The 20,466-nt window shown below is 35.7% G+C and overlaps 1 protein-coding gene across 2 annotated transcripts in view; it reads right to left on the bottom strand.

Annotated features, from left to right (window-relative positions):
• Positions 1-15,503, bottom strand: part of LOC123313542 (5-hydroxytryptamine receptor 1-like) — a 149,435-nt gene extending 133,932 nt beyond the window's left edge. The window contains exon 1 of one of the 2 annotated variants that reach the window (XM_044898470.1): positions 15,185-15,503. The gene's annotated coding sequence lies outside the window, so the exon portion shown is untranslated. The remainder of the gene's footprint in view (positions 1-15,184) is intronic. The other variant, XM_044898471.1, reaches the window with a different exon arrangement.
• Between the last annotated feature and the right edge of the window lie 4,963 nt (positions 15,504-20,466).

Consider the following 20,466-nt stretch of genomic DNA (forward strand, 5'->3'; position numbering starts at 1 on the left):
CACCAAGAGTATCAAGCATATCTTCGTAAATCTGCTTACCTCTTAACCCTTTTAAATACAGGTACTTGATGATGGCTCGATACTCTAATTTTACGATTTTCACAATTTCGATGGATATCTTCTTTCTTTTAATTTATTGCTTAACTTTGGTTTACTTTTTTTTACCTCAAACTTCACACTACACTTCTAATTAGTCATTGTTCTTCGCTATGGTAACGCAATATTTTTTTTATGCATGGAACTGGTCTAGGCTAACTAGATATCAATACATCCTCGTAGAGACGACTTCTGATTATTTTTCTTATTCCAGTTTCCGGTTTTCCCAGAAAAATTCTTCAATTGTCGCTTCCTCTTATTATTCTCCTCCAAAGCTCCATTTTGTTTTGTTGCTGCTATTAATCCTTTCGAACTGTTTCAGTTAATATGCCTTAAATGTACAACCGCATTCCTGTTTATGGATTTTCATCAAGTAGGAACAGATTCATTCATTATTCAACGTGATCAAACTTTTTTCAATAAGATCGAGGGTTATCGTCAATAATTCATTCTTTAGCTCCCAAAGGTCAGAGTATGAGGAGAGATGCTAACTTCCCTGCTTTCAATAATCGCCTTAACGTTATATTTAACACTTATATGCTTTTCCCAGCTTCAAATTCACGTGAAATTTATATTCTGATTTAACCCGGGATTTCCCGGGAATACTGGTGATAATTGCTGCAACTTGGGATATCTTCAGATGAATGAGCTACATTGAACCTCTTCAAACATTTTAATGGAACTCATTTGTCGAATTGCTCGGTTTCATCATGTATCTTTATAGCTGCGGCGCTCTCATTCAATTAAGAACTCAATTTGTTGAAACAATCAGGTAACCTTGTGAATAGCATATCCAGTATAGGAGCAATACAACTGTAGTGAACTCACAAAGAATGAAGATCCACGAAAGTTCAACTTTCTGATAATATACATGGTAAATCAATAGAAGCGCAAAGAATTACACGTCATTTGGACTGTCAACATGACACATTCATTATGTCATAGACCATATATACTCCATTCACATTTATTTTAGTAGTCGGTTGATCATGCAATAATTTTCTCAAGTTTTTGTAACTAGAACGGAGTAAGGTTGGCACTCATGAAATGTCGTTAATGTCATAACGCCGTTGCCACAACTAATATCAATTTTTATTACGAAAATGCCGAAAGTGATTGAAAAACGAGAAGGGTTTCAGGAAGTGCTATTTAGAATGCAGGTCCGCTCATTATAGTTATACCCTGATATTCTAAAATTCACAATAAGTCAGACGGTAGCGAACATATTCAATGTAAGAGAATTTATATAGGTCTTCTGAATCTAAACGACGTATATTTCAGCTGAATATTTTCACAATCAGAAAGATTGTGAATGAAGAGGATGACTAAGAATTTCCTTCTATTGGGAGACCCAAAAAAGTGGTGGCATTTGAGAATTTTATGTTTGAGTGAATTAATGCGAAAAGTTTACTACAGGATTTTAGATGAATTTCATCGTCGAATAAGTTCCCGAAAATTGATTTTTCTATTTTTCATTTGACTTGTCCTATACATTGTAAATATCTTAAGGTACCATTATACATATACCTAATTATTATTCTTATTATATCAATGTATTGAGATGAACTGCCACAAATACGCGCCAGTTCTCCTGTTAATTGTTTATTCATGTGAAATTTCTGTTCAACGGTGAAGTTCATCTTAACTTCTTGAAACTTCCTTTAATTCCTTTCACTTAGATTGATGCAAGATGATTTTTTTTGTTGAAAAATTTAACATTCTTGTAATTATCTGTTAATTCCTTCGAGAGATACCCATTCCCAACCACAGTATTGATATTTTTGAAATCTACAACTGATGTAACGTATTCAAACTTTAGCCAAAGAAGATAACGAACATTAACTCTCCTCAAGCTAGTGCATATTATGATATTATACTGATCTCTTGTATTTTCCATGCAAATAACTTGATTTGGTATGCCTTCAATCAGTTTGTATAAACTTCAATTATGTTCGTCACATATTTTCCGAAGAGATTCGGCATTGTGATAAAATACGTAATAACAGAAACTTTTACCTAGAACGGGCAACATAGGGTTGATTCAAAACCCAAAAATGTTTTGACAAGCGTCATAACCCCACATTTTCGTACTATACAGAGTGAAATGTGTCAAATTTCCATGGCCAACCGAGTGCTAAAATAAAAGTGAATGGAGTAAACCTACCATCATTCCTTGAAAGTGGTGTGTAGTCGCAAAAGATGCCTGGTTTTTTTCGGCAGGAGAAACTCAAGAAACCTATAGGTACCTACTGTGTATATCTAAACCCTTCCAATTGTTGAATAATGACATTTTTTTTTCATTCTTCAAATATGGACGTTTTCGCACAAAGAACACAAAGTCTACCATCAGGACAAACAACCCAAATTACGAGCTGAATTCATGACTCCATCAAAGCAGTAATATTTCATTCGTCATTCGCAATCTTCCGTTTTCTTAGCGAATACGTTTCGTCAAAGCGAGATTAATATTTCACAAAGTTGGTTCTGGGGGAGGGATGTCATCTGCAGGTATTATTAACTTCTAAGGGTAACGATCCTTCTAATCGTACTTTATTATTATAAGGGGTAAAAAATTGCTCGAGGAGGAAGATGGTAATTACTGGCGAAGACTAATTGCGAAATTTCCGAGGATTAATTTCTGATGGCGGAATCGCTATTGAATTTGGAATAGAGACACTTGGTTATACTCAGACTGCGAACAGCTCTACTAGTATGGTTATTGTCGAGCTTCTCACCTATCGATTAAGTATTAGTTGCGCAATGATCACGAAATCACAATGAACTCTAATGTCAAACGACCAATAATAGAACGACACATCATTGTACAGGGTGGCTCAAATCAAATTTCACAGGCCGATTTATTGGCTTTATAATTGAAGTAGGAAAAACACTTGTATCCGTTGATTTATTATTCAAAAGGGGAAAAATTTCTTGCGTTTTTCTCGCATTAAAATTTTTGAATAGGATTTACCTCAGTTAATCGTAGAGGAGCTGGATAATAACTAAGGATGAACATTGGATGATCCTTCAACAAGATGGGGATACAGCTCCATAACCAAACACGGCTCCAGAGCAGGAATTTAAGGGTCGCAGGCCATTGACTGAGCTATTTGTCAGACAGGGCAGGCTAGAGACAACAGCTCAAGTGGGGATTTTCGCAACTAACCATCTGAATAGTGGCTGGAAGGTTGATATAAAAACCTGACGGATAGTCAAGCTGTCATGAGATGCCTCACAGCGAACAAATACAATTACTCAAAACTACACAACTGCAGATCTATCCTCTCGCATTGGGTGCAACAGACTGCAACTGATTTTGAATATCAGGGTATAATATCCGAGATATAAGATGTCCTAGCCAGAGAAGACGCGAATGCAGCACTTTCTTGTCTGGAACCAGCCATCGGAAAATCATCGGAAAGGATCATAATGACAGTTGGATGAAACCAAGGGTCCTTGAGTATTGACGCAGCCAACCCAATCGGCTCTACTCACATAGGACAATTTCTAGACCTTCCATAAAACACATCAAGAATTTACTAGCATTCTCTAGAACTAACCTATCATAGCTGTCTTTACCAGATACTGTAGAATCATTACACACCCACACAAACTTGGCATCGCCAACGAAACGCTCTGGACGCTCATCCGAATTATTATGGTTATCCTTTGTGACTGTCGGGCGGCAGATAGAGTCAGACATATAGTAATAATCTGTGTAATCTGTGGAGTCAGGAATCCTTAGTCCTTGGTCCTCTCAATCTGAGTCTAGAGCTGCTCAGGTATCACTTCGCCGCTGACATTTTATCCTTTCTCAAGAAAATGGGAGTTGAGGAAGACGTATAGCTCTATGAGCTGTGTGTGCCACGATAGTAGTTGGGAGCCCAGAAGGGAAATTTGAGATTTACTCAAGCGTGTCAGATTAATATAAGGGGAGATACCTTAGACCCTGTAGAGTATCTCTATTCAATGGTCTGTATATAGGTGGAATTGACTAGGACAGCCTGTAAGAATATGTAGTTAATCATATATTGAATATGAATATGAAATATACATTCTCCTAATCTGACTATTTCAGCGTAAAAGTGTGGGTGGAAGCTAAACTTACAGAAAAAACACTTGTACATTCTCGAGCGCGGTGGCCTTTTTCTCATTTTAAAGCTCATGATTCAAGAATAACGGATAAAATATGATCTGTCGGTTTCAGCTTGCTGAATTAAATTTGCCATAAAAGACATCAATAAGTTTTTTTGAATCATCTCCACTTTTGGGCTTCAAAAATTTTCGATTTCATTATAAAGGTTCTAAGGCATACAATTTTCAACAGATTCCGTCTGAAGCAATTTTTTCTACATTCAATCGTTTATGAGATATACGGCGATGAATGTACATTGACCTTGGCTTTTCGCATGTGTGGCTAAGCTCCTCGCTGTTATCACCTTCTAGCTCGAAAACGGTTGAGGGTATGAAAAATTGCTTAAGGCAAAAGTTGTATAGAATTTTATTATCTACAACTTCCATAATGAATTTAGAAACGATTAGAGGTACAGAAAGGGAGATATTTACCAAAAATGACTTGTTATCATCTTCAAACTGTCATATTAAGAAAACCCCCACTGATTAGTGTCAGAATAATGGATCAACACGTCTGCAACACCGAGATTAACCATCTGTATGAAAATCTGACACGCTCGAGTATGTACAAGTAACGTTTTTTTTGCATTTTCAAAGGACCGCTGTGACCTTTGATCACGTCTCTTGAAAAGCAACTTCCTCTGGGTTCAATCAACATATCCTGACACGTTCGAATTTTGTCAGAGAGTATCTCAACCTGACACGCTCGAGTATGTACACACGACGATTTTTTTTTACATCTTTGAAAACTTTCGGACGCTTTCCCCACCTCTGAAAGTGCATACATCAAAGAAACTTTTTCTTCTTTCTATCATCCAATCTTCAAATTCGACTAGGTGTCCACGATACTCGAGTAAATACTGATTTAGCATCGTGGGCTCCCCAACTATATAGCGCACTGGTCGCGCCTGAAAAAACTGTACTAAAAATGTTTTTTAGAACGAAATAATGGTTTCCAATTTGATCTGATCTGTATTTTTGGACATATGTATTTGGAAGATGTTTTGCTTTTTCCGAAAGCCAAGCCATCAACGATTAGCTTAAGAGGAGTTCACACCATGGGACTTTCTCGCCATCCGTATAAGGCGTAAAGGGGGAAAGACTAACAGAATTTATGGTGTTGCCGGAACACTTGAACGATAAGTAGAAGATACGAATATTACAATAGTTTCCACTTTCGTTGAAAAGAAGGCAGCACTTAACGAACGTCTTTTTTCAATTTCACCAGGATACGAATTGTAGCCAATGGAGAGACTTTTCGAGAAATTTTTTCTTGTGAAAATTCATAGAAGGGATAATTGCACCTCGGAAAGTTAATAACATGAATGAATATTTGTTTTCGTTTGACAAATAAACTAATTTCTGACTTTACGAGGTGACCAACTGATTGAATTGAATTATAATGAAAACCCCATATAAATAAGTGGTTTCTGACGTAAGATATTGCATTTTCTCTACACCTGAAACAGTGTAGACCCCTCTTGAATCATTTAATATTTTTCGAAGAAACCAGGATCTTCACAACTCCAGAAGTCAAAAAAACCTGACCAACTCCACATCAGTACGAAGAACCCCTGCCAACTTCGAAGGAATCATCATGGAAAACTGAAACTTCGTTAGCTGCTAAAGTACACCCCACCAAACATTACAGAGTGGCAATGACGCACATTGGAGTAGCAATTTTCATCCCATAAATATTTCAGCACAAGCTGGAACGATATGCATTACCTCCAGTTCTCGAGAACGGAGCATTTGGAGCGTTTCGAAAGTTTGCGACCCCATCGCAGTTTAATCCGAGCGCGCCTTCGGGCACATACATGAAGGAAAAAATAATCGAATCTGCCCTTTCAACGCAGACTTCAATCGTCGGGAGTGATTACTCGACGCTAGATATAAATATAGTCCGCCTACGAGTCTTATCTCCAAGTTTCATTTCCTGCATTTTATCAATATTTGTTTACCTTGTAGCTCATAAACCTAGCCATGATACGATAACAATCCACTACCGGTGATCCTACCTATCGGGAATGTTTGTTATCTGAAGAAAAGATTTACCGGATATTTTGTTCCGGAAAATTATCATATTTTGATTCTTGTGATGCAAAAATGGTTGCTCCAACAAAAAATCTTCAACTTGATTGAAAAAAGAAGGAATAGGATCTAAAATGAATACCGAAGAGCAAGATTGAACAACAGGGGACATGGGTATCAAACATGATAGAAAAACGAAGAATATACAAGAGCAGAAATATTCAGGAACAAAGGGAAAAAACGACAGGACAAATGATAATTTGGATCCTGATTTGGAAATAAGAGTTGTCGGTTCTCATATTACAGAGCCCAACGATATCTCACACGCCCTTGCTCTCTACTTAATCGCAAGAGCTTAATGATCTTCTTGCCACTGAATTGAAGCTACGCAACCTGTTCTGGACGGTTTGGCCAGAAATTATTCTACCGGCAGCTAACCGGAATGAACAGTTAATTCGGGATTAGGTGATGAAGGGATTTCGTCGTGGAGGTAATCGTATTAACCGATCTTGTGCGACAGCCGTAGCTTTTGCTCATACACCTTCATGACAATTAATCAATAATTGATGCAACGTAACCAGATTTGCAATAGCCCTCACCACATAAACAGACCAAAAAAATATTGGTGTTTGGTATGCCATTAAGTGTCATGATGACCATATTTTATGTGTGTAATACACCTCCCCACACGGTATATACAGCAATACTAAAAATTTGATTCAAGTGCGAAAAGTAAGTTCACTCTTGAACATCTACTTCAATTTTTGAGCAGTGAGGTATGAAGGGTCGCTCCGTATAGTTGGGGAGCCGACGATGCTAAATCGGGATTTACTAGAGCGTCGTGGAGACCTAGTGGATTTTGAAGATTAGATGGTACAAAAAAAACAAAGTTCTATGATGTAGGTATGCACTTTCAGCGATGGGGAAAGCGCCCGCAGGTTTACAAAGACGTGAAAAAAAATCGTCAGGTGTAAATACTCGTGTCAGATTCAGATATTGTATATGGCTTACGTGTCTCTGATAATAAATTCATTTTAATCTGCCAGTTTGCGTGGTGGGGCTGGCCGTACGGAAGAGTTGAAAATGATAAGAATAAAGATAGTTAATCTCGATGTTGCAGACGTGTGGACTCATTAATCTGACATTAATCAGGGGGTATTTTCTTAATCTGACAGTTTGAAGATGATGAATAGACATTTTTTTCAAATATCTCCCTTCCTGTACCTCTTATCGTTTCTGTATTCATTATGAATGTTGTAGATAATAAAATTCTATACAACTTTTGTCTGAAGCAATTTTTCATACCCTTAACCGTTTTAGAGCTAGAGGATGATAAGGGCGAGGAGCTTAGCCTCACATGCGAAAAGCCAAGGTCAATGTAGAATCCCAGGCATATATATCAAAAAAGGCAAAATTGGTAGAAATTGTTATGCTCTACAACTCTTATAATGAATGCGAAAACAATCTGAAGCCCAGGAGAGGAAATAATTTAAAAAAACTGATTTTCTGACATTTAAGGCCAATTTTTATTGTTTCGGCTGGCTGAAACTTCCAGATTATATTTTTGCCTTAATTCTTGGATCATTAGCTTCAATTTAAGGAAAAAGCCACCACGCTCGAGAATGTACACGTGACGTTTGTTTTTGCAAGTTTGGCGCCCTCCCACACATTTTCGTCAAGCTGAAATTCTCAGATTAATTCAAAACATGTAATTAACCAAATTAACCACTTATATCTTAATCTGACACGCTCGAGTATGTATCTACTATGATCGTTTTTTATTCTGAAGGGCTGTCCTAGACAATTACCCCTATATACAGGTCTAATTTTTGGTAGAGGTACTCAACAGGGTCCAAGGTCCTCTTGGGTCCTCTTGGGCTCCCCAACTAGTTTAATTGAAAATAGTCGACTACATCAAATGAATCCGGTTTTATTTATCAGCGAGATGCGTACATCACAAAAACAAATTTCGAAAAAATTCCGTTGGATACTCAATTATTTTGAACGAAGTTCCATGGTAGTTAGCACTCTTACAAGCACCATGAACTTCCGTTATTTACGTACCAAGTTGAATTAACACCCACGATATAGAATCTAAAAATAGAGGTTCATACATCACATTATCGATTCCTTCTGAAATCGGGTTCCAGATTGTTAATTGGACAGTTGTAATTGACCCATGTTTTATTGAGTGATCCATGCCGAGAGTCCCTCTGACCGACCTTGAAAAATCACAATCTTCGATTGTCCCACGGTTTATTAAATATTCAAAAACGTCTTGTGCTTCCAATCATGGCTCATGTCGTTTGAATCATTGATCCAGTTTTGAACTTTATCAGTGTAAAGGTCAGGGGATAAATGAACCTTTGGACACTAAGTAAATGATGAATACTAATTGACGATTTGTTTCTGTGAGCCCCCGACAGATCTATTTCCAAGACATATATTATTAGATTAGGATTAGATTTTGATCAGTATAATAGTACCGTTACTTAAACATCTAAGTATAAAAACATACATCAATGTACCTCATCATCTATGTTTTTTCTGGAAAAAAATGAAAACCAATTTGAATTTTCAATTTTTATAACAATGTTGTCCTGACAACAAGGGAAGAATGCTGACACTTACAGCAATCGGTAAGTATTTTATTGCATACTTAGGTACTGCGGGTTTCACAAATGTTTGATTGTCCGATCAACAATTCGACCATCACTCGATTTCCAAAACGAAATCACTGATACTCATTTCTGAATATATTGAAGAAGTAGGAATCAAGAATCATTGAATGGATGTATGAAGATCATAATTATATTCTGAATGCTCTCGACTGAAATAGCGATTGAAAACAAATTGACGTTTATCGTTCAATCAAGCGTTGATTCCGCGATCAGCTTTATGAGACCGGGGGTTAGAGAAAAATGATCTCTTTTTTTTCCACATGTGGATAGGATTTTGTATCCGAGCTATAGATAAACCTAGATAGATATGGCTTTCAACTTCCGAGCTGTTAGTACAAGATGAAGTTTTATGTTGTTGAGTGGCAAATGTTAAGGTACATATTTGTATACATGGTTTCATCTTCTTCGTCTGACTCATCGGAGGAATAGGAATTTTTGTGGCTTTATTTTTGTTAATCCGTTTAAATAGTTGACCATTTGATTCTTGAGTTCAGTGAAATAGATTTTTCTTAATATCCTGATCGATGGCTAACATCGATGTCCTACAATTGTTTCTGAAACTTTTTTGTTTGCACTTCTAAGCTTCTAAGCTCAATACGACTTCTTATGTCGCAGTCTTTCCCAAACCTAGATATTCGCTAATTCATTTCCTAGAATAGTAGCTTGCAATCACCCATATGATTATCCAAATTTTCGATGAATATGAAGGAGTGTTGTATTATTCATTTCTTTCATGCATTATTCACCTGTATATTCCTTAACAAACAGATTATACTTCTTTTGCAAGCTGGTTTATTTTGATTCTTAAATTTAAGGGTTAGAAGGATACTTCATATTCTTTAGTTCATGTGGAAGGTATTCCCAGAAATACATCACTATAATTCATTGGCATAGCACTTTTGGTATACATATATAAGTCGAACTAATGGAACGCAGGTCAGAAAAAAATTGACCACAGCAAATTCTTCAATTTTCGGTGATTGAACACTCAAGAATCAAACCATGCAAATGAAAGGCAACGATATGGAAAGATTCAGAAAGTAAATTGAATTCAATTCAATAGCTTAACGTCAATGACCAAACAATAGAATCGAATAGGAGTTTATTATTGCATTCTTCTTCGACTATTAATAGAGAAGGCCGTAAAAGAGAAACGAGAGGAAATATTTATCCATATACAGGGCGTTTATTAGTGAAGAACATAATATGCCGCTTAAATGAAAGAAATTCTTTACGGTGTGAAAATTCATTCAGACTAACTGAATAAAGTATTGAGAAATTGAATAGTGTGAAAGCACTATTTATTCAATGAGGAAAAATTCATTTTTTTTATTGTTTGTCAACACTTCATCTTTTGATTTGATGATTCTCCAATGGTATACCTGGTGCTAGTCATGGTGATGACCTCGGTGATGACTATACCTTATTTGTTATACAAGTCACCTTCGTTCTAGAGTCAAAATACACCCTCGAAGTTAGGTACACCCTGTTTTCATCTTTCCTACACAGTTTTCTTATCCAATTTAAACGATTCACTCGGTTGGGGTTTCGAACTGATTTCCATGTAGCACGCGAATAGATAGAGTTGAACAGGATTTAACCGAAACTAACTAATTACCAACACCAGCAAATTGAAAAGGACCTTGGGGAAGAATAGTGATTGGTTTGCGTGGAACATTTTCCCTATTGACGTCATCTCTGGGACGTAATGAACCGATTCATTGGAGTTGTGTTATGAACTGTTATTGTTTGATAATACACAGGTCAAGCATCTGTGAAGAAGGTAACCGTATTCCTGGATATACAGCGTGTCACATCGAAATGAAACAGGTGTCAATAAAGTGGAGGATCTCCCGGGAATTCTGTTCCCAGTTGCTAGTAGTCTGAACTGAAGTATTAAATTTCAATATTGGAACATATTTGGAATAGGCGAATTAATACTTCAATCTAATTCCTTGAATAAATTAGGGAGTTTCTAGACTTCAACTAATGCGTGAAATCGTGAACATTTTAATTCTGAATGGAATAAAATTTCATTTTGAAAAAATCTGGTTATACAGGATGTTTCACGAGTGGTTGGCCATAGACTGTAGTATTGAATGCAGTTCATCAAGGCCTTTCAAAAAATTTGCTTTTTTTTAAATTTGGGCCATTAGTTTTTAAGCTACAGGGTGATTTATGGATATCGAAAATTTAAACGGCAATCCATAAATCACCCTGTATCTCCGAATCTAATGACCCATGGGGACAAAAAAAGAAACTTTTCTGAAAAGCCTAGATGACCCTCATTCTCCATTAGGCTATGGCCAACCGCTGGTGAAATAGCCTTTATGTTGTTCGTTCAGAATTGATAAACAATTATCTCATTTCTCGAATTCAAACGAATATTGAAAAAAGAACCCCTCAACCTATACAGGGTAATTCAGAACTCGAGGCGAAAAATTGAGGAACGTATACAGGGTGCTATTCTTGATAAAAAAAAAAGTAAAAAAAATTTTTTGGATGTTGTCTTGTTTCCGAGATATGAGTGTTCAAAATTTCTGCATGTCATCAATTTTAAACTTTAATAGCTGATAAAAATACAGAAAAAATTAAATAAAATGTTCAAAAATGCCTCCATTAGCATGGAGACATGCTTGGCACGCAGAATAAGGGCAATTGCATGTTTTGCCTATTTTGAGTGGATTCGACTGCATTAATAATTCATTCCATTAATTGTCCTTTATCATTAATTTCCACTGCGTAAACTTGTTGTTTCAAATGTCCCCATACAAAATAATCCAAAGGATTCGAATCAGGTGATCTCGCTGGCCATAGCACCTGACCACGCCGACCAATCCATCCACCATTGAAATTTTGGTTTAACCAGGGGACAACATTTCATCCAACATGCGGTGGTAATTTATGAAATTTAATTGGTTGCATACAGAAACATTATTGTGCAAAAACTCGGAAACGAAGCCTCATCGGGCAAAAAATTTTTTTACGTGCAATCAAGAATATCAGTCCCTATATGTCCCTTAATTTTTCGCCTCGAGTTTTGAATCACCCTGTATACCATGGGTGTTCGAACTTCTAATAAATATTGATCGAAATTACAATAGTCAGCCTTATACAAAATTTAAAAGATTTTTATTGCGTTCTAGGAACATTGATAACCAACTCTGTCAACCCCTTTCAGACTCCAAAAACATCATATTTTATTGATAATAGGTCTGGGTCCTCTAAAAGACATCTCTGATTTAACCTATTCCTCTCTTTTTTCGCATCGTTTATTCCATGAATAATTCATTCATAGGAATACGTGAACTGGACTAGGGTCTGAGAACTGCACTATATGAGATAAGATTAGGTCCAGAAGTTGGGGTCAGAAATCCGTTGAAGGAAAATCGAAATTCGCTGTATCGTGAAACGTTGGGTTGTGTTAGACAAGAAATCGTTTCGTATCAATTCATATGCGATGTTTGTAAGTCAGTACGAGACCGGATATGCTCAGTAATCAGAATTATTCTTCATTTTGGACATCTTCCCTGAGATACACGGTAACTAGGGTAGCACCGGCTGACATTCATATCAATTAAAATTTTTACTCACTTTATATAGGGTGTCTGTAAACAAATGCGAAAGACTTATGGAGATGATTCTTCGATGAAAATAAGCAGGGGTAGTTCCTATAAATTTTTTTCGAAATCGACCTCACTTCCAAGATACAGCCTTTGGAAGGCAATGGCGAGTTGACAGTTTTTATTTTTTTTACACTGAGTCATAAAACTATACATAATAAGAAGCACTAAGTAGATGTTACTCACACAATTTTTTTAGATTTCATAACTTTATTTTTAGGGGTTGAAAATAACAACCCCTTATGATTTTCCTTCAAAAATTGTTTTCGTGGGATGGATATTCGAAAAATAAAATTCTCGTATGGTTTCACATTCAATTCTGGAGAAAAAACTCTCCTGCAAAATTTCGATACAGTCGATACTTTCCTCGGAATAAATAAAAACTTACAAGCAGTATTGGTCTATGAGGCAGAGAGTTGATGCATGTATTTTAGCGGGATTTCATACGATGAAATGGAAAATGAACAGTGATCAGAACTGCTTGTAAGTTTTTATTTATTCCCAGAAAAAAATTTCCAAAATTTTATGCGTCATAGAGAGTTCGATTCATTAAAATATCAACGAAATTATTCGAGAGGGAAATATTATATCACAGCAGAGCCAAGAATGATACACGAAATTCAAATGAGGTTGTAGGTTGAGACGCCGTAAAACGTTATTATTCATAATTTCCTGTGCATTTCTAGTTGCACCCATAAAAACTCGATTGCTACTAAATAATTTACATTTAAAATTCAATGATTCGTTCAAGTACTTAATCAATATTTGAGGAAGTTATTGCTTGAGACGCCCTTATAATTTCCTGATATGAAAATTTCCCATCAAATTTCCATGCATGTGTATGAGCATAAATTATGCACTCAAAATTCCCATCAGAATTTCAAACAAATCGATTGCTAGAAAACATTCGATATTAAAAACCTACATTGAGAAGTGTCATTTACCCCCTATATAAAACGCCCCTAACAAATACCTATGTAATATCCTGACAATAAATATTTCGCTACTTCAATCTCAGCATAATTGAATATTTTATTTTCGAAGAATTTTGGGACACCCAGGTATGTACAGGGTGTCTTTAAACAAATGCGGAGGACTTAAGGAGATGATTCCTCGATGAAAATAAGCAGGGGTAGTTCCCATAATTTTTTTTCGAAGAGTGATCAGAACTGCTTGTAGGTTTTGATTTATTCCGAGAAAAGTATCGACTGTATCGAAATTTTGCAAGAGACTTTTTTTCTCCAGAATTGGGTGGGAAACCATAAGAGAATTTTATTTTTCGAAAATCTCTCCCACGAAAACAATTTTTGAAGAAAAATCAAAAGGGGTTGTTATTTTCAATCCCAAATAATAAATTTATGAGATCTTAAAAAATTGAGTGAGTAACATCTACTTAGTGCTTCATATTATGTATAGTTTTAGGGCTCAGTGTTTTTTAGAATCCGTTAAAAAAATTAAAAACTGTCAACTCGCCATCGCCTTCCAAAGGCTGTATCTTGGAAGAGAAGTTGATTTCCAAAAAAAATTTATAGGAAATACTCCTGCTTATTTTCATCGAGGAATCATCTCCCCGAGCCCTTCGCATTTGTTCACAGACACCCTGTATATTTTCAGCGAGATTTTAAGTCGTACTGTTTCAATATTTGAATTTTCTCAACTTGTAATTTTTCTATTTCCAGATACTGCTCATGACAGGTTCAAATTATGAAAAAAATTTATATTTGAAAATCTGTAAGGTGTTTGTTGATATAAAATAAGTATATTTTTATATTCATTGTAATATAAGCTATATGTTTGAAGGAAAACTAATTTGAAACTTATTTTTTTTTTGAAGGGGAAAATACAAAATCATTTTTCGATATTCGAAAAAATATTTCAGTTGTCAAAGAGCAACTCTTCTAGTAATAAATCCATTAATGTCATCGAGCTCGGTGCTTGACGAATTTTCAACTGACCTCATATTTTTCGGGATTTTTCGAACTTTCAACACGAGTATCTCCCAAAAAAATTGTCGTAGATCTAAATGTGATACATATTCTAAAACAGCAACTCTTCTAGTAATAAATATCGAAATTTCATCAAGCTTGCAGCAGTGGCGTTTCCAGTGGAGTCCCCATTACCCTCCCACTGAAACCGCATTTGGAAGGAATTCAAAAATAAGCAATAATTCAGCACCAGCAATCAATGGTCCTCCCAATTCCTTTGGGAAAGTTATACTTGAAATTATCGTCGGAGTTTTATGGAATTTCTGGACGAAGAAATCGATTTAAGGATAAAATAAACTTTTGTCTTGACTCAGTTAACATCCATAAATCTTTCTGAGCAACAATTATCAGTAGAAACATGAAATAAAATTAATGGTCCCTTTGTTTTATCTATCCAGGAACTCACTGAAAAACTTTTGCAATATTTTCCTCTTTCAGTTTCTCATTTCTTGTTTCCTAGAAATTCTGAAAATATTTATCACTCTCATATCGAGATTCACATAATCAATTGGGGTCTTTTTATGATAAGTGTTCTCGAGAGTTGCTCACGGAATTTCCCAGGATTTTGAAGCGCTAAACCAGGAAAACTTTTCAACAAGAAAATCGTTATCAAAAATTCAATTTGGGAACTCACATTCGTGTTAACTCAGTCAGAACCCACAAATTACTCGGCTATTGTCACTAGAAACACAACATGAACCGAAATTTCCCTTTGTTCGACCTATAGCTCCTGGAACTCACTGAAAAACTTTTCCCGTATTATCCTCTCCCTTACTCCCCCATTTCGGGTTACCTGGCTTCGGTCGAACACCTGAGTTTCGACCCTTTCCGGGGCTCCTTGGCACCAGCGTGTCGGAGATACGAGTATCCTTTGACACTTCGCGATTATCCGCGGTCAAGTTTGTGTCTGCTGGTTTGTCATGAGACCGCGTCGGCAACAAGCAGTCGACTGCTCATGCATCCACTGCGAGGCTCCGTTCCGATCCGTCCTGCGCGAATTTTGGCCCGGAATTCGGCGGATTCTAGGTAAAATATCGGAATTATTGCTCGGGTGCCCTTTGCCCGTATTAAATTTTTGACGGTAGACGGGGGGATTATGAAAAATGCAACACGCTGTTACGATTCAATTTTCGGGACATCGCCCGGAGGGGCACTAATTTTTCCCGCGGAGGATGCGACGTTTTTCCGCGAATTTTCGTCGCTGAGATCGCAGTTCTGGTCCTAGGGCCAGAATTATAACGAACTACGTAGCTTAAACCCGCAGATTCGCATAATTTTCTGGATCAGCAGAAAATCAGCAAACCTCACTACTAAAAATCGAAAAGAAATAAAAATTGATTATCAGCATCAAAAATTAATAAGCATTTAACGAAACCCTCACAATATTAAAACTCCAATAGTTGGGGAGCCGAAGAGGGAAATTCAGGATTTACTCGAGCGTGTCAGATTAATATAAGGGGACATACCTTGGACCCTGTAGAGTACCTCTACCAAAAATTAGACCTGTATGTAGGGGGAATTGTCTAGGACAGCCTGTCAGAATATTAAAAAAAAAAAACGATCATTGTACATACTCGAGCGTGTCATATTAGGATATATGTGGTTAATTACATGTTTAAAAGTATATATTCTCTTAATCTGACAATTTGAGCGTGTCGAATATGTGTGGGAGGGCTCCAAAGTTGCAGAAAAAAAAGCGTCACGTGTACATTCTCGAGCGCAGTGGCGTTTTTTCTTATTTTGAAGCTAATGATTCAAGAATAACGGAAAAAATATAATCTGACAGTTTTAGCAAGCCGAAACAATAAAAATTGGCAATAAAGGTCACAAAAATCAGTTTTTTTGAATTATCTTCTCCCCTGGGCTTCAAATATAAAAGTTGTAGAGCATAACATTTTCTACAAATTTTGTTTTGAGCAATTTTTTCTACGCTCAAACGTTTTTGAGATATATGGCGATTAATGCGAGTTGTTCAGCGATACATGCTGAAACGAAAATTCACTCGTTGGAAAATAGTACATTCTAAGGTTCAGTCAGAGACAACACTAAAATTTTCGTGACTAATTTCGACATTGTCATCATAGAAATACCTTGTCATTTTGACAATTGGATGAATGTAAATTAGACTTTGATTCTACATTGACCTTGCCCGTTCGCATGTGTGGCTAAGCTCCTCGCCCTTATCGCACTCTAACTTGAGAACTGTTAGAGTATGTAAAATTGCTTCAGACAAAAGCTGTGTAGAATTTTATTATCTACAACTTTTATAATGAATACAAAAACGATTAGAGGTACAGACAGGAAAATATTCGAAAAAAAGCATTTTTATCATCTTCAAAGTGTCAGATTAAGAAAACCCCTCCTGATTATTGTCAGATTAATGTGTCTACAAGTCTACAACACCGAGATTAACCAACTCTATAAAAATCTCTCCAACTATAATGGCCGAAAGATTCGCGCAAAATTCCTGAAAACAAACTACGGCCGACAACATTATCATTCATTACGATCCTAATCGAAATGATCGTGCCCCTTCTACAGGCTGGCACAAAAATGTGTACCGTAGATTCGGGTGACTTGGGACGATTTTGAAATTCAACTTCATATTTTAAAAACCGTTAACTATTTTCATGTGAAAAAGAGGTTGAAATATGCTAAATGACCCAGACTATTGATTAGGATATATACCATGCTTCAGAATTCGGATATAAATTTAAAAAAAACAAAATATACTTATCCCAAGTCACCCACCGAGTTGGGAGGCTTGGGACACAAGTTAAAATCCATTGATTTCTCAACTCTCAAATGAAATAGGTGAATTGGGACGGTATATAGTTTTGAAAAAGTAGAATTCGTGATTATATAGTTGAAATTCGGTAAGGAAATTTAATGATAAACCCCAATTACAGCGAAAGTAAATATATTACAACTCAAATGTAAAAAAACTAAACAAAACAAGGAAACTTTGATTTCTTTCATTCTTTGATGATTTCTTTGTAGAAATAACGTAAATAATAATATCCTGCGAAAAATCGGCATATTTCCTGCTGGCAATGCGCCGCTTGTATCTATTCGGCATTGTCCCAAGTCACTCTACGAAACAACAAAATAAATGAATGTGATCCGAGTTGCCGTTTGCTTTGTAAAAAACCTTGTTTCATGACATATCTAATATACCAATATCTCACGTATACAGAAAAAAAAAAATTACCTATGCATAAAGTGAAACACATGTACAGGACACTAGAAAGTATAAGAGGGCCATAAAAAACGCGCTTTTACTCTGCTGAATTCGTTAATTTTACCTGTCAATTCAAACGCTCTGGTCACGGTAAACTCAACAGGAATTAATTGTTAAACTAACCGAAAAGACGCTAAACAATCTTATAAGTTTGTCCCTTCACTCATAAATGGTAAGAAACAAATAAATCTGCAATGAGGGTAATTGTTCCAAGTTACAGGACTGTCCCAAGTCTACCGGTACCAAGATTTCTGGGGGTGATAGTACAGGGTGGGCAAAATTCGTTGTCTACTGAGAGGATCTCGAGAACTATAGCAGCTAGAAGAAAACGGATGATACATTTCTGAGCTCATTTTCGGAGAAACAAAGAATGGTGAAAACCGTAGCCTCCTACGATACTTCGTTTTTGAGTTTGACAATTTCGTAAAGTTCTCATAACTTTTTTGTCCTTGAATATACAAATCTGACACTTGAAGTTTCTACAAGCACTTTTTTACGTAGAATCCACTGATGAGCTCAAAATTTTTTTTTTCATTTCGAATCGGTAGGTCAACTTTCATTTTTTTAAATGCAAACTTTTATTGAGTTTGTTATTTTTGAATTGGAAAAAAATCTTTCGTCAGTAGATTCTACGTATGAAAGTGCCTAGAAAGGTTTAAGTTTCAGATCTGTAACTTCAAAGACAAAAAAGTTATGAGAACTTTTCGGAATCGTCAAAATCTCAATTTTTTGTTTATAACTCGAAATCTAAAAATGATGGTCGATTCTGTTTTCAGATTTGGATTAGTCACAAAAAAAGAGCTCTAAAATGTGTCATCCGTTTTCTTCTAGATGCTATAGTTCTCGAGATCCCCTCAGTAGACAACGAATTTTCCCCACCCTGTACATTGAAAAATAAGCATAGTTTGGTAAATAAACGCATAGCCCAAAATTCATATTAAGAGAGATATGTATATCCTTCCAAAGTTGATAAAATAAAAAAAAATTCTCCGCATAACTTCTAAACGGTGAATGGCACAAGATTGAAATCTCGTGCATAAATGTATGTTGTTAAATACATTTTTTCATTACACTTCTATATTTCCGATATCGTTATAAAGGGTGTTTTTAGAGGCTGAGTCATGATTATTTTGGGACAATTTCTTTCGTTGTATTCGTTTTGGTGAAAGAAATAGAAGCATTTGATGGAGAGAAGAAAATTACATGGAGAAGGTACTCCAAGGAGAACATATTATCAATTTGTTCAGATTACACATCTATACTATGTAGTCAAATTTCAAGTAAATGGTAGCCATACAAAAGTTTCATTTTCGATGAAACACATGTCATGTATTCTGGGTGTAAAAGTCCTAATATCATTGATTATATAATGTTTACGGACCATTGACTTCATTCCGATTGTTTCAGAGATCGTTGGTCAAATAAATATGTTAGTTTTCCAATTTGAACGCTTTTCGCATAACATCAGCCTGCATTACACGACATTTTATTATTAATTGTGATGTTGTTTTCCTCTGTCCTTAGCTGTCAGTCCATCAGATGCTCAATTATCGTTCGCTGTAACTCTAATTGATTACATAAATTGATGCCGAATTTGAATAATTCATTCGGTGATGAAAAAGATAAACACTTACTGTAAATATCATTCCTCTATAAACTATTTGGTCTGAAATTTGTCGCCTGTGAATTGAAACGTCATTTCCGAGCATCATTTCCTGGACATAAATAAAAACAATAATTCAGGATGATTATAATTCATTTTCTATTTATGCTGATCATAAAAGGAAAATTTTTATGATTCGATTATAACACAGAAAATACTTACTACTTACTTACTTAACACGGTTTATACTCAACTTAGGTATCAGCCTAGACTGAAGAATTTGGGGGTTTTTGTCTAAAATAAAATTTTGTCGAAGGTGGTATATTCAGTATCTTGTAGAGAATTTTACTATGACTATAACTGTTACTAAAAACCATTCAGGTACATACTTATATCAGTTCAAATGACGTTTGCTGGACTCAAATTTATTTGTTTCTAAGTGTTCACTATATACTCACCTTTTTTCCATTCGTTAAAAAATTCTAATTTTGATTTTTTTTATCATTTTTTCAAATTATTGAAATTCCTGGTGAAATATCGCATGGAGTACCTTATTTTTTATTATGAATATTTCAAAAAATGAAAATACTCTTTTTTTGTATCTATTTAATTGATAATCAACCATTGGGTTTGATGGACAAAAGGTTGGTACAATGATTTTATTTTGTCTAGACATGGAAAACAGTATTGGCGATTTATCAAAGTTTTTTCTCTTGTGAAAACCTTTCAACTATGAAATATTTCAGTATACAGGGTGTTCCTAAATTGAACGTACAAACAAAAAGGGGAGATTCCTTAAGTGAGTTTAAGAAAAAAAAGTCCCATAAACATGGGGTCGCAAACGTTTCGTTTTCGAGATACAGAGTGTTGAAGTTTGAATTTTTTTCAAGTTTTTTTCTCATAGTATCTACACTTCACAAGATATTCAACTGAAATTTGGCATAGATATTACATTTTAGAGTTCTCACCACGTGACATGGCAATTTCGATAGAAGATCTACAGGATGATATTTTTTCTGGAACACTGCCACCTGTTTTTCTTCAGAACTTTTTTTTGGTGAGCAACTGTTAA

This window comes from Coccinella septempunctata, chromosome 5, assembly GCF_907165205.1.
Source record: "Coccinella septempunctata chromosome 5, icCocSept1.1, whole genome shotgun sequence".
NCBI lineage: Eukaryota > Metazoa > Arthropoda > Insecta > Coleoptera > Coccinellidae > Coccinella > Coccinella septempunctata.